The following is a 15,790-nucleotide window of genomic DNA, read 5'->3' as shown; positions in this document are numbered from 1 at the left end:
TCACCGCCGATCATGGAGATTTGGGACACCATGGATTTGGGAGGAGGGTTAGGATTAGTGGAACTACCGTAATGTGAATAGACGGGACGACTAGGAGCGAACCGCCGTAGTATTGAAGGACGTGCGGGGACGAGTAGGAGCGAACTGCCAGCGTGCGAACGGTAGGGTAGTGGCTTTCCATTCTCCCAAGATACGGGCTTCCGAGAGCCCTTGGATCTGAGATCGAACGCTTGCATGGCGTGATTCTAGACCTATGGGTGAATATCCTATCCTGGAGGGTTATTCTGCAAATTTTCAGCAACTTAGCATGCGACCGTTTGATCTCAGATCCAAGGGCTGCCAGCAGCCCGTATCATGGTCGCGCCTACCACGACCGTTGCGTCGCTCGCGCGGTCGCGCCCTTGGAGATTTAACACGGTGCGTTAGGCTATCTGATGTTGGCATGTCATACATAGTCATCACTTAGTCACTCATTCTACAACAAGGTTGGCTATAAGTGTATTTTTTTTACCCCTCTCTATCTCTTTCTTCATATTCAAGGAAGAAACGGTGCTAAGCGCGTGTATTTATTGCATTTGCCAAGGAGTGACCTCTTCCAATGAAATGGTGTTGCTAAGTTTGCTTCATTTAATTAGCTATAGACTTAAAATTGTCTTTTCACCTAGGTACACGCGCTTAGCACCGTTTCTTCCTTGGGTCACCAAACTAGTCTCTCTCTTCTTGATTAACTTGCCACATCAGACTTTATGCTTATGTGGCAAGATTAAGCACCTGTAGGAGCAAGTAAAAGAAAGTACAATAGTGCTCTTTACATGGCATTTTTGCATATGTGGAGGAAAGAGAGGCAAGGAAAAAGTGGAGAAGTGGGCTCTCATGCAAGAGCCAGCCTCTACTATATGGTGGAGCATTGGGAGAGGCACCTGTATGGAGGTGGTCAGGAATCTGGGAGACTCATGCCGGTCGTAGCGCCGCAGTTAAAATGATAATGGCAAGTCAAATCACGGGGCCCCACCTGTCCAACAGTAACTCGCTGTCAAATCACACAGCCCTACGTTTGCAGCAGCCTACTCCCTCGTCTTCTCGCGTCTCTGTCGAACCGACTAGGCGGAACTGCCCCGCCGCCTACCGCGCAGGAAAAGCCCTGCCCTTGACTTTTAAATAGTATACAGTATACTAATTTTGTATCCATGGATTGCGCCCGCGCCATGGAGCAAAGCATCTAGAAAACGGAGGAGAGACGGTGGTCTTGCAATAGAGAAGAGGGAGAGGCGAGACGGTGGTTTTGGAATGGAGATGATGGAGAGGAGAGGAGGTGGTTTTGCAATGGAGAAGAGGGAGAGGAGCGTGCGGCAGCGATTTAGGATTGGACGAGAGGGCCGGCGCACTCTGAGTGGATCAAAATCAAAATCAATTTGGTGACATGCACTCACATTTTGCTTATCAAATATAGTATGTGGTCAAACTTTGACCCAAAATACGCGAAACAACAAAAAAATACTTCCAAGACAAGCGCCGCTCTTCCGCTCTTCTCCTGTTCCAATCTAAATGCAGCGCTGCTCCTATCCTCTTCCATTTCAAAACCACCGCCCCTCCTCTCCTGTTCCAGTCCAAAACCAGCGTCGCTCCTCTCCCGTTCTAATCCAAAACCAGCGCTGCTCCTCTCCTCTTCCATTCAAAAACCACCGCCGGTGAGTGAAGGTGCTGTGGAGAAGTAGATCGATGGAGGAGTACAACCGATATGTGAGGATCGCAGACGGCGACCCTGTGAGGCTAGCTAGGATGTTGGAGATACAGTCTTGGTTTGACAACAAGGACCAACTAGCGGCGACGGCGACATCCATGGCCAAATATCTGCAATAGAGCGAAAAGGCGGCGATACTCCTGGAGGGAGTCGCGCCGGAGTACATAGAGCTGCTCCTCTGGGCCATGGAGCAAACAGATTCACCTAATCCGATCGTGAGGGAGCGGTGGTGGGAGTATCGATCCCAGATGGAGCATCCACCAGAGATTGAAGGATCGAGCATCTAAAGGGTGCCGTTTGTGAAGGTGTCCTACCAGAGCGAGCCGGTGGAGTATTCATCGACCGAACCCAACTGCAAGAGGAGAAAAGTAGTTGGCCTGACGACGCTTCCCCGCTATTGTCTCCCTCGCCGTTCACGTCTTCTCACGGGGTGGGTGTCTGCCACCGAGGAATAGGAGGGGGCTGCCCCCCCCCAGCCAAATAGTCGGGCAGGTTGTGAATTGTCAGGAGGAGCTTAGGGTTGTCAGTATTTGCAGGTTGTGAATTGTGTTTTGTGTTGTGTATTTTGAGAGTACTTTCAGATATGAATGTATTTTGAATTTCAGATTTGCAGTATTGAGCATATGAAGTATTTTATGAATTCTAGATATCTATTTTTAGCACTTAAAAATATAGTTTCATAGGAGTATAAAAGTACAGACAATGTGATTCTCAGAGAAGAAACTGCAAGTTCAGTTTCAGATAAGAAACTGCAACTTTCAGAGGCTGAGCATTTATATTAACACGGCCTTTTCAAACAGGGTTAACATCATGTTGGAAGTTTTATTCATGGTTGAAAATGGAACTACCAGCCAGTTAACATCATGCTGATCAACATTCATGCATAGCAAATCTTCATATGATGCACAGTCAAAATGCCCACACAATGTCGAGTGTGCGAAACACAGAGAAAATGAGGGACGAAGTTTTGGCAAGTGTTGGACGTGGTTTTGGGCTGCCCCGTCTAGGCTTTCATTTTTAACATGCGCATCCCACGTCCTCGGATGGGAGGTCCATAGGCCTGTTTGTATTTTCTTAGGGCCGTCATGTATCGACCGACCTATAGACCTCCCATCCGAGGTTTTATTTTTGGCAGCCCAATTTATGTATTTTTTTGAAGAAAACACAGAGTTATGTTCTATTTTTATATAAGAATAGGAACGCCAGGTCCAACTTATGTTTCCCTTCTAACTATATTGTATATATTTAAATTATTTTATATGTTGACTGTTTAGTTCACATAATTGGCAAATAGATGACCGCTCTCGCGATCCCCTTCGCCCCCGCCACCACCTCCACCCTCGCCGCCGCCCCCGCCACTACCTCCACCCTCGCCGCCGCCATAGATCTCGCTGCCACCCCCGCCTCCTGACTCCGGGCGCGCCTGCCCCCCTCAACAAGTCCGCTCGCGCGCCCCATGGAGTCGCCGGCCATATGCACGGGGGAATGGCTGGAAGACAGGCAGATGTACAAGATGCATCTCCCACATGTCTACAAAGCCTTCCCACGGATGCTCCAGTCGCTCGACTCCGTCGCGCCGGCGGTGCTGCAGGAGACTCGAGGGAGGAGATGGAGGGAGCGGGCGATGCGGATCCGTGACGACGCTCTCTCCTGGACCCAGTGCACACGCGAATGGAGGGAAGCAGAGGAGGAAGCTGCGAGGGAGGAAGCCAAGGAGGGACCGAATCCACTCTCTCACTCGCGCAGGTATGCTCGGATGTGCAAGGATCATGTGGATTGGGAGCTGCTGAATCTAGCCCTGCGGATCTACTTCGAAGGAGATTTCTCGGAGAAGCACAAGATGCCCCACCCCAGTGGGCCGCCGATTGCGTTTGTTCGATGGGCGAAAGGAGAAGTGAATTCAGGAGATCCACGCCGTGCTATGAGATGGGAATGCTTGACTGGACTCCTGCCCACTAGCACGCCACCGGAGCCGGAGCAGGTGGATCCGCTACCTTACCTCTCCCCCAAACCTACAGAAGATTGAAATTAGGCTTGCAATCTGCTTCAATTGAGCTGTCTGGTGGTTATTTCTGCTTCCTGAGAGACAACATCTGGCTGAAGGATGAGAAGGAACCAGGAACTCCGATGAATTTCCCCTATCACAATGGGGGAGCGCCGGTTGGGTAGTGGTACGGCCCACCTCCGCCCCAAATGGGGGCACAATCTGGGCAGGCTCCTGTAATTGCCCAAGATCAATCTGCTGGTGGTTCCGACTCTCAGATCAGTGGGAAATCTCAAGGCAAGAATCAGCAAAAGAAGGGACAGGACATCCAGAAAACTACTCCTGCACCTACTTTGGGCCTTATGGCATACTCTGAGGTGATCTGCTACAACTATGGGGAACCAGGGCATCATTTGGATAAATGTGTCAAGCCCAAGAGTTGTTTTATCTGCAAAATGGTTACCCATAAAGTTGAGAATTGCCCTGTCAGAAGGAAAACCCACAGTTCTGCTAGATATGTTGGAAGTGCTGCTCCAGGATTATATCCATCATTGACAGAATTTTCTATGACACAGAATTCGATAGTTTTTTCCCCTTTCTAGTTGTAGAGCTCTGCCCAGATGTGGTAGTGACCACACTCCTTTGCTCTGGGACTCTGGTCTTAACCAAACTCCAAAGAGCAATAGTTTTAAATTTGAAAAGTGGTGGTTGCTTAGAAAAGATTTTACTGAGCTAGTCAGGAAAATCTGGAATGAGCCTACTAGGAGCAGCTGCCCCCTAGAAAATTGGCAGATCAAAATCAGGAGATTTAGAAGAACTACCAAAGGGTGGAACTCCAATGAGGAAGCTAATCTTAGAAGATACAATAGGCTTCTCCTCCTTGAGTTTGATTCTCTAGATATTAAGGCAGAAACCACTGACCTCTCTGAGGCTGAGACTAATAGATTAAACTTTGTCCATGGAGAGCTCAAGAAAATTTGGCTTCAAGAAGAAATCAAAGCCAAACAAAGGTCTAGAGATAGGAACATTAAGGAGGGTGATAGAAATACTTCTTACTTCCATGCAGTAGCTAACCAGAGGAGGAGGAAAACCCTCATTCACTCCCTTGATGGCCCTAATGGCCCTGTTACTGAGGTAGATGAGATGCTGAAAGTGGCTAGTGACTTCTACAAAGACCTGTTTAAGAAAGAAAACCCTTCTGGGTTCTCTCTACAAAACAATTTTTTCTCTGCTTCTGAAAAAGTCTCTCCTACTGAAAATGAGCTGTTAGAAGCCCCTTTTTCAGAGACAGAGGTGAAGGAAGCCATTTCTAGCTCTTATCCTGATGGGGCTCCTGGTCCTGATGGGATTCCCTTCTTGTTTTACCAGCATTTTTGGGACTTGGTGAAAAATGATCTCTTAGATCTTTTCGAAGCCTTTCATAGAGGAGAGTTGGATCCAGCAACTTACTCATGGGGGGTCTGTTGGGGTCAAGTTAAATAACTGTGAAAGTGATTTTTTCCTTGCTGGTAAAGGCCTTAGGCAATGTGACCCCATCTCCCCGCTTTTGTTTAATTTAGTAGTGTACGTTCTTACTAAAATGCTGAGCAAAGCTGCTGATCATAGTCTGATTGCAGGGCTCTGTCCTGAGGTCTGCCCTGGTGGCATCATCTGCCTTCAATATGCAGATGATACCATCCTTTTCTTAGACAATGACTCCACACATGCTAGCAATCTGAAAATTGTTCTAACCTGGTTTGAACAAGTCTCAGGCATGAGAATCAACTACTCTAAAAGTGAACTCATCCCTATCAACATGGATGATCAGGAGTTAGCTGACTTCCTCTCTATTCTAGTCTGTAATAAAGGTAACTTCCCCATTAAGTACCTAGGTATCCCTCTCCACTATGATAAATGGAGGAGAGAGGATCCAACCCCTTCTGGATAAAATCATTAAAAGGATTGCTGGGTGGAGGGGCAAACTTCTCTCTTACAGAGGTAGATTGATCTTCATACAAGCTTGTTTGGCTAGCATTCCAGTGTATCTCCTCGCCTTCTTCAAGTTCCCTAAATGGGCAGTGAACCTCATCAATTCTCAGATGTTTCATTGCTTGTGGAATGATTTTGAGGGAAATAGGAAGCTACACCTTGCTAATTGGGCCCTAGTCTCTATGAAAAAAGATTTTGGAGGCCTAAGCATACCTAACCTCCATGAAATTAACATCTGTCTTCTAGGGTCTTGGATTAAAAGATTCTATGAGGAAGACCTGAAACCCTGGAAGCTTCTTATTGCCCATAAATACCTAGGAAATACACCTAATATTTTTGTCCCTTCCTCCAACCCTAAGACCTCTAGATTCTGGAAAGGATTAAAATCTATTATGCATGCTGTGAAATTTGGCTACAGATGGAACACATGGGATGGGAGCAGAACCAGGTTCTGGGAAGATACTTGGTTTGGCACATCCCCCTAGCAGTCCAATTTTGGCCTATTTACTCTGTCCACAATGAGCTTAACAAAAGTGTCAATGAAGTTTGGGACGGTCAATGCCTAAAACTCTCTTTTAGAAGGAACTTTAGTGATAGTCTCATGGAACAATGGTTCCAGTTGGAGGAAATTGCCAAAAGCATTACCTTTACTGCCAAGCCGAATGCCTTGATTTGGCAGCTGGACAATAAGGGGAAGTATTCCTCCAGCTCCCTCTATCATGTTATCAACTTTAGAGGGGTTCAACCCATGTTTATCCCTGTTGTCTGGAAATTGAGAGTTCCCCTTAAAATTCATGTATTTCTCTGGCTTCTCTCCAAAAACAAATTGATGACTAGGGATAACCTTAGGAAGAGACACATCATCAAACCCCTTGATTGTGTTTACTGCTTGGAACAAGAGTCTTGTTCTCACCTATTTTTTGAATGTATAGTTGCTAAATGTCTCTAGGCCCACATTGAGGAATATTTCTCTAGTCATATTGGCTCATCCTTCGAATCTGTCGCCAGATTCTGGATTGCTACCAAAAAGTGCTCAGTTTTAAACACTGTTAGCTCAGCTGTCCTTTGGTGCCTCTGGAAATATAGAAATGCTATGATTTTCAGTAACACCTCCTGGATTTCCATTCCGCGGGTCTTGAGGTTGACCAGGAACATGGTGAGGAACTGGGCGATTCTCTCCTCCGGATCGGACAAGGACAAGTTGATGAGCTTCGTGGAAACCCTAACAAGATCCCTCGAGAAACCGTTGGCGATCACTTGTGGCTGAACAAGGATCGACCTGCTCTGGGGCTGGACCCGTGGGCTCGTCTCAAGATCTCTGATGAAGATGATGGGCACCTGGCGCCGAAAAAGAGGGACATCCACCATGCTACGCCTTCCAGCCCGGTGTCTCCGCTTGCTTACTGGTCGCCGCACGCTGACACGGCCCCTCGGCTGAAGACCATGAAGGCTTCGCTGTACCCTCCTTGTGTCATTTGAGTGCTCTGTCTGCTCTGTCTATGGCACTGCTCGGGTGATTTGTGTTATTCAGAGAACTTGTTCATCCACCCCCCTAGTTTGTAGCTTTTGTACCTTTGCATTCAAACTGCTCTTTGAGCTGCTATATCAGAATATGTTGTGGTTTAGTTCTCAGCAATGGAACCGGGGAGATGCTCCCTGTTTTCTAAAAAAATTATTTTATATGTTATTATATAAAGCTTGGTAAGACTATAAATTTAAGGACGAATGTAATAATATCACTTATTATTTAAATATATTTATAACAAAATGCTCAGCCCCTTTTTATTTTTTGATAACATTGCTGGCCCAACCCAACATTATAATTAGAATCAGCCCAGCAAAATCATGTATTTCGAGAAAGTGCAAATGGGATGTAATTTTTTAGGAAATAAAATAAACGGGCCGCATGGACGCTACATTATTTGTTCACCCAGCCCAGCTAATGGCTGTAATTCACAAAAAAGATCAAATTGACTGTAAATTCTACCGTGCAAAAAAAGACTGTAAATTCTGAAAAATGGGTTGAATACGTGCCACATTTTTGGAGGCTGAAATGTGGGCCAATAGGTCGAAGCCAATGCAAGTCATTGTCAATTTAGTCAACAAATGATTCTGACATGTTAGCCGTTGGATTTACATCCAACGACCGGCATCCATCTTCAATCTCTCGTCTTCTTCCTCCAGCGCCGTCGGGACCACCTCCTGCATCCTGCTGCTAGCAGCTCTGCTTAGCACGCTTCGCTATGAAGAGCTGCTCCACCGTTGGCCAGGCCATCCCTCCACCCCTCCACACCTCCTGTTCTTCTCCACCGACTGCCGAACCACACCGCACTAGAACCAGTTAACACTCGTACACCTCTCTGTCTGCGACTCTACTCCCGCGTCTTCCCATCTCTGGCTCGTTGCTGCCCGGGGCCTCGCCGTCGTCCACCACCTTGGATGCGCTCGGTGTGGCATGGTCAACATGGTCAACGAACGACACCATCGGAAGTATATTGTGCGTGGAGAGGCTGACAGCTGGGTCCATGGCCGCACACAAGGAAATGCCTCCTTATTACGCGCAAAATAATGATTCCTCCACCTGACATCTGGGACCCACTAGAAGGGCCTCTGTATTTCGTGAAATAAAGTGCCCCCCGCTGACATGTCAGACCCACCAGCTTTCTTCGCACGCAAGGAAGTGCCTCCTTATTACGCACAAAAAAATGAATATTCCCCCTGCCAGCTGGAACCTAGCATAGTGGGAGGCTGACTTGTGGGCCTACCAAGTTGACGGGGATGGAGGGTTTTGTCAACTTAGTCAATATGAACGATTCTAGCTCATGTTACCGTACGATATTCATCCAACGGCCGTAGTGCTTCTTCAACCTCTGGTCTTCTTGCTCCAGCCGCCCAAACCAGCGCCGGTCGTGCCGCGTGCTCCTGCCTCCCATGGCCGGCTGTGATGCCGCGGAAGCCTCACCGCCCCCTACTACTCCCACCGTTGGCCAGGCCATCCCTCTACTCACCCACACCCCCTGTTATTCTGTGGCGACAGCAGCCTCACACCGCAGCCGAACTAGTGAACCCTCATACTCCTCTTCGCGTGGGCATCCACTGCTGTGTCTTCCCCGGCTCCGAGTCGTCCCCTTCCTAGTCCTCGCCGTCGTCCACCGCCCTGGTGCTCTCAGCGCGGCGTGGTCAACGTGGTCAACAACCGACTTCCATCGGAAGAGTACTGTACGTGGAGAGGCTGACAGCTGGATCCACGGCAGCCGCAAGGAAGTGCCTCCTTATTACGTGGAAAATAATTATTCCTCCACCTGACATTGGGGACCCACCGGACGGGCCACCAGTATTTTGCGAAAAAAATCGTTTCCCCCTGACTGTTGGGACCCACCGGACGGGCCACCGTATTTCGTGAAAAAAATGTCCCCCCCGCTGTCAACTCGGACCCACCGGAAGAGCCTCCTTATTACGCACAAAAAAATGAATACTCCCTCGGCTAGCTGGGACCCACCTTGCTGGGAGACTGACTTGTGGGCCTACTAAGTTGATGGGGACGAAGGGCTTTGTCAACTTAGTCAATATGAACGATTCTAGCTCCAGTGACTGTACGATGTCCATCCAACGACCGTAGTGCTTCTTCAACCTCTGGTCTTCTTGCTCCAGCCGCCCAAAGCAGCGCCGGTCGTGCCACATGCTCCTGCCTCCCGTGGCCGGCTGTGTTGCCGCATAGGCCTCACCGCCCCTACTATTCCCACTGCTGGCCAGGCCCTGCGGCGACGGCAGCCTCACACCGTAGCCGAACCAGTGAACCCTCGTACTCCTCTCCGCGCGGGCTTCTACTACCGCGTCGTCCCCTTCCTAGGCCTCGCCGTCGTCCACCGTCGTGGTGCTCTCCGCGCAGCATGGTCAACGTGGTGAAGGAACGTCTTCCATCGGAAGAGTACTGTACGTGGAGAGGCTGACAGCTGGGTCCATGGCCACAACCTAGTTTTTTTTGTGATTTGCCAAGTAAGTCGCTTTGTCAGGCCTGTTGGGCTGCAAATCTTTCAAGACGAGGAGAGCTTTCATTTGGCTGGCCGAGAAAATGGCCCATCAGTAATGAGCAATGGGTTGTACATTTTTAAAACGCATCAAACCGGCAATTAGTTTCAAATATCTTTTTTTTTCATTTCAAGATTTTAAATTACATTAATTTTTATGCGTGGAGAATTTGTTGGATTTTATATTGATATACATTTATTTTTAAAATTAGTTTGAATGTGAGTCGAAATTTCGGGATTAAAAACAGTTCGGACCGCACCGAAATATGCAAAATTTCATATAATTTTTTAAGCGTTGCCACAATATGGGCTGTAATGCTAACAAAAAGAATATGGGCTCCAAAAAAACCTTAAGAATTAGCAAATGGGCTGTAAATTATTAGAAATAATGGCAGATGGGATGTATGCTGTTTTCCATAGATTTGAGGCTTTCCTAAAAAAAGGTTGACGCACAAGCACTAATGTTGGATGTCCATCCAACGGTCGTCGTGCTTCTTCAATCTCTGCTCTTCCTGCTCTAGCCGCTCAAACAAGCGCCGGCAGGACTGCCTGCTCCCTCCTCCTCGCGGTCGGCTATGCTGCCACGCGGGCCTCACCGCCCGACCGTACTCCCATCGCTGGCCTAGCCATCCCTCTACTCACCCACACCTGCTGTTATTCTCCGGCGACGGCAGATGAACCAGTAAACCCTCGTACAGTCGTACTCCCCTCCGCGTGGGAAACAACTGCCGAGTCTTCCCTGCCTCCGTGTCGTCCCCTTCCTAGGCCTCGCCGTCGTCCACCGCCCTGGTGCTCTCGGCACGGCGTGGTCAACGTGGTCAAGGAACGACTTCCATCGGACATGGACTGTACATGGAGAGGCTGACAGCTGGGTCCACGGCCGCAGCAAGGAAGTGCCTCCTTATTACATGGAAAATAATGATTCCTCCACCTGACAGCTGGGACCCACCGGACAGGCCACTGTATTTCACAAAAAAACGTTTCCCCGTGACTGCTGGCACCCACCAGCTACATCTTCGCACGCAAGGAAGTGCGTCCGGGAAAAAACGATTCGCCCCCTGACTGCTGGGACCCACCAGCTACATCTTCGCAAGCAAGGAAGTGCCTGACAGTCGGGACCCACCTGGTCAAAGCGTACGTTGCGTTGTCATTCTGGTCGCGAACGTGTACGTACATACTAGTCGATGTAGAGGCGTGCGCGTGTCGTAGTAGAGGCGTGCACGTGTCGTAGTAGAGGCGCGCACGTAGCATGTACACGTACGTACAACGGCCAGGGTGCAAGAAAGAAAATACAGCCACATATGTGTACATACGGGCGGGGTGTCGAACGCCTACTCGCGCATACGTACGGCCAGGGCTCGTGTACATTGTTGGGTCGGAATGGAGAAACATCGTCGTCGTCGTGTTCATGGGGAGGCAACGGAATGCGTCGTGTTCATTGGGAGGGCTTGGACGGAACAGGCAACGGAAACGAGGCCTGGCGTACCGCAGAACGGAGGAAACGGCCTTGTGTTCGATCGGCCATGTTCGAAACAGGATCCTATTCATCGGGAGGGGTCTGGCATACCGCAAAACGGAGGAAACGCACCTCCTACGGTCGAAACGGGGGTCCTATTGATCGGGAGGGGTGTGGCGTACCGCAAAACGGAGGAAACGGACTTGTGTTGGAGTGCTACGGTCGAAATGGGGTCCTGTTCATGGGCAGGGGTGTGGTGTACCGCAAAACGGGACTCCACGGGATACTGTTCATCTCCACCGTCGACCCCCTCCAGCCTCCATGAGCTACTGTTCATCCACCGTCGACCTCCTCTAGCCTCCACCTGCGACTGTTCATCCACGGGCTCCTGTTCATCCAGCCTCCACCACGCGCTACTCCACCCGCTACTGTTCAACCAGCCCTCTCCACGGGCTCCTGTTCAACCACCCCTCCACGGGCTACTGTTCATCCTGCCCTCCACCGTCTACTGTTCATCCTGCCCTCCACGGGGTGGTCCTGTTCATCCAGCCCCAACCAGTTCGATCGATCAGGGTCCTGTTCATCCAGAGGCAACACCACGGGGTCCTGTTCATCCACCCCCACCGGGAACTGTTCAACCACCCCCCCCCCCCCCCCCCCCCCCCCCCCCCCCCCCGCAACGCTCACTGTTCATTCCGAGGCAACATCGATCGGCTTCAGTTAGCAGCAGTAGCAAAGGAATCGCTCGATCGGGTTCAGTTAACAGACATCGATCGATCGCTCGGGTTTAGTAATGCGTAGCCTGCAGTGCAATCGCTCGGGTTCAGTTAGAGCCAATGCCTCGCACACACGCGCGTACGTGTACGAGAGAAACGCGCATCGCTCGGCCCCCGACCTCCCACCATAACCGGGAACTCCCCGAAATTTTCCTCCCCCTCGCTTCTACCACGTTTTTTTTCCGTCATGGACGGCCCAAAGAATGTCATGCAGCTACGTCTCCGGCCTGCCCAAGATGAAAAGCCCATTTTCTGTCATGATTTTTTGTCATAGAAGTAGGAGCCCACCACATCTATGATGATACCGGGTTTTGTCACAATTATGATCATAGAAGTGTCATATGTATGACAGAATTTTTTTTCGTTCGGCCCAAAATGTCACGTATGTGTCTTTTTTTGTAGTGGTATAAAATTGAAAAGAGTAATAGACATTAGCTGCAAACCATGCAGTTCAAGGCACAAGTCAGAGTAAGTAGTAGTTAAAAGGCATGAGGATTAAGGACTTACAACAGCAGCTTTGATTGGTGTAGTCATGCCCTTCTTCTTGCTGGTGTGACGGTACTTGAAGATTTCCACAGCATTTGGTTCGGGTACTTTTTGGTCCTTGCGGGCTTTCCTCTGCATTTGGAACAAGTCAATATAGATCTGATAATATGGTACAGCGAAAAGAGTGAAACAGCAGCTAATTACAAGAGCCTCGCAGTGTGCAATATAGCTACGAGATCCTATCGTCTGTTGGAATTTCACTTTCGTACGGTTGGCCTTGTTCTTTGAACAATTCACCTACAAGAATATAGATTTGTGTGGCACATGCGTAAATAGGACTTCAACATGTGATATGATGACATATATATATATATATATAATGTACCTGATACTTCGAATCAGACCAGTGTTTAACGAGGCCTCTCCAGTCTTCATCAGATATATTTTCCACTGGAGATGTTTGGGCAAGTTCACTGTTAGCCTTGCCTTCAAAGTGAGTTTTCCTCAAGTTATACCAATACTGTCGCAGAGTAGACTTGAAAACATGGGTGCAAGCTTGTCTGGTTGCATCATCTTGGCTATCCAACTTGAACCTCATCTGTTGAAAATTATGGGAGTCTCATTATCAGCAACCTAGAGAGTATTGGACAGAGCAAGACGATATTACTAGTTTCCATACATAACCATACTTACAGATAAATGGTCGAGGAAGATGTTGAACTGGGTTTCGTCTTTGTCATTCCTGTACTGAATCCATGTTGGGAGGATACGTACATGACACCTAACAACAACCGCTGCCTCTGATACTAACTTGGCTGACTCTGTAGCATCACGTGGCCTTTTTAAACCTGCCTCAAAACGGATCTCCATTCTTCCTCCTCTAGATTTAGTTAACCTATCGAGCATTATCCCTGATGTTTGTTTCCTCTTGCGCCTAGGTGCTAGTCCAACAACAAACATAGGAAGTGTTAGTGTACATCAAACTGTGAGACTACATATAAAGAAGCATGCAACTGTAACTTGACTCCAGCAACTACCTTCTTGCTGTTGAAGCTCACAAGGTTCATCTGATATTGCCAACTCGTCTTGTGTCAAGAGTGCTTGGGAAGTAGTGTCAGGTGGCAAGGGAGCTTGGGAACGTGCTGCTAGCTTAGTTGACGCACGAGTACGTCGTGCAGCTGGTAGTACTGTGGTAGGTGTTGCAAGAACTAGGGCTGTCTCTGCTTGTTTGGTGGCAGCTATTTGTTTCTATTTGTCTTTTTTTGCAACTCGTGTAGCATGGGATGTCGTGTTTGTAGAATTTTCTGCTGGACTTTGACCTTCTATTGCACCATCAGTACCAGCAGAATCTGCAGGATTCATCCGCTTCTCATTCCCTGCCATTCTGTGTTTCTTCCTCTTTCTCTGTGCCATGTTAAGTCAAGCCGGCAAGAAAAACGAATAACAATTTAGTTCTTCAGAACAAATTGATGTGTGATGCAGACGAACTGAACTTTGATGTTAGACAACCACATGATAGGAGAATGTAATATGTATGAAAAACAGGATGGGAGAGATAACCAGAACTATGATGTGTAAACTAAGAAGAAGACATTTCACCAAATTAGAAGCAATGCAATGGAAGGTAGACACCATATGGAAGATGCTACAAATATCGCTCTGCCAAGTTAACAGTGTCTCATCATAAATGGCATTTAAACAAATGTGAAGCAGTACAAGAAATAAATCATATGCAAGATGCAAACAACATCACACTACCATGTTAGAGATCTCTCGTCATTAGTGCCATTGCATATTCACAGCATTGCATATTCACAGCTTATGATGTGTAAACTAAGGAGAAAGCATTTCAACAAATTAGAAGCAATGAAAGCTAGACACCATATGAAAGATGCAACGAATATCACTCTACCAAGTTAAAATTGTCTCGTCATAAGTGCCATTTCAACAAATTAGTAATACAAGCTAGAAAAGAATGTGAGATGTAACCTATATCACACTCCAAAGTCAAACGTGTCTTATGATAAGTGATTGTCGTAGGTTACACAACAGTAGTAATTTGATGTAAGAACATGGTGTGATAGACAGATATTGTATGTTCTAGAAACAGGAACACATGTCTTATTCAAGTATAATGTGTAAAGTAAGCAGATGGAATTCAACAAAATTAGAAGCAATAAAAGCTAGACATCACACATAACATGCAACCACATATAACAGTGCCAAGTTAGAGGGAGCACCGGTGATGCTGCACTAGGGGAGACGTGCTCATCATAAACACAACTTTGTTGAGTGTCTATGCATGTGTTGTCTTGGAAATCATCTTGGGGGTGTGGAGGAGTAGAAACTGTAGAGGCCCTCCGTTCGGAAGGAGCACCTTTATCCGCTGCCTTGCTAACTTCCTTCCGCTTTATTGATTTTGAATTGTCAAGTGAAACCAACGAGAAAAAGCAATAAAATTCTCTCTTCAGAACTCATTCATGCATGATACTGACAATCACTACTTTGATGTAAGGCAAACACATGATATCAGGATGGAATATGTACGAAAAACAGGACGGCATGGCATGTTCACAACTGTTTGTGTAAACTAAGCAGAAACCATTCCAGCAAATAAGAAGCAATGCAAGCTAGACACCACATGAAAGATGCAACCAATATGACTCTGCCAAGTTAAAAGCGTCCCATCATAAATGGAATTTCAACAAATTAGAAGTAGCGCATGCTATAAATCATATGAAAGATGCGACTAATATCGCACTGCATATACTAAAGGTGTCTCATCATGTTGATTGATGCGGGATACAAAAAAACAATAGTTTTATGTAAGGACATGCTTAATAGACAGATGTACTATGTACTAAATACAGGAAGGCATGTCACATTAACAGGTATAATGTATAAGCTAAGCAGACTAGCACATGCAGTTTAACCAGATTGGAAGAATTACAATCTAGACACCATATGCAACATGCAACCACATATCATGCTGCCAAGTTAGAGAAAGCACTTGCGATGCTAGTGTAGGGGAAATGCTGTAATCAACTACAGAGCTACGTTCACTATCTTCATCTAGCATTTCTGTTTCTTGAGAATCATGTCGGGAGGCTGACGCTGCATTCTTTAAACGAGGAGCAGTCCCCTTGCCTGCCTGCCTCGTCATAAGTGATTGATGTGGGATACACAAGAACATTAGTTTGATGTAAGAACATGGTTAATACACAAATGTACTAGTATGTACCAAAAACAGAAAGGCATGTCATATTCAAAGGTATAATGTGTAAGCTAAGCAGATGCAATTTAACCAAATTGGAAGCAATACAAGCTAGACATCCGGCTGGAGTGGTGAGC

The sequence above is a fragment of the Triticum urartu genome, chromosome 3 (genome assembly GCF_003073215.2).
Source record: "Triticum urartu cultivar G1812 chromosome 3, Tu2.1, whole genome shotgun sequence".
NCBI lineage: Eukaryota > Viridiplantae > Streptophyta > Magnoliopsida > Poales > Poaceae > Triticum > Triticum urartu.
This window is presented reverse-complemented; position numbering follows the sequence as displayed.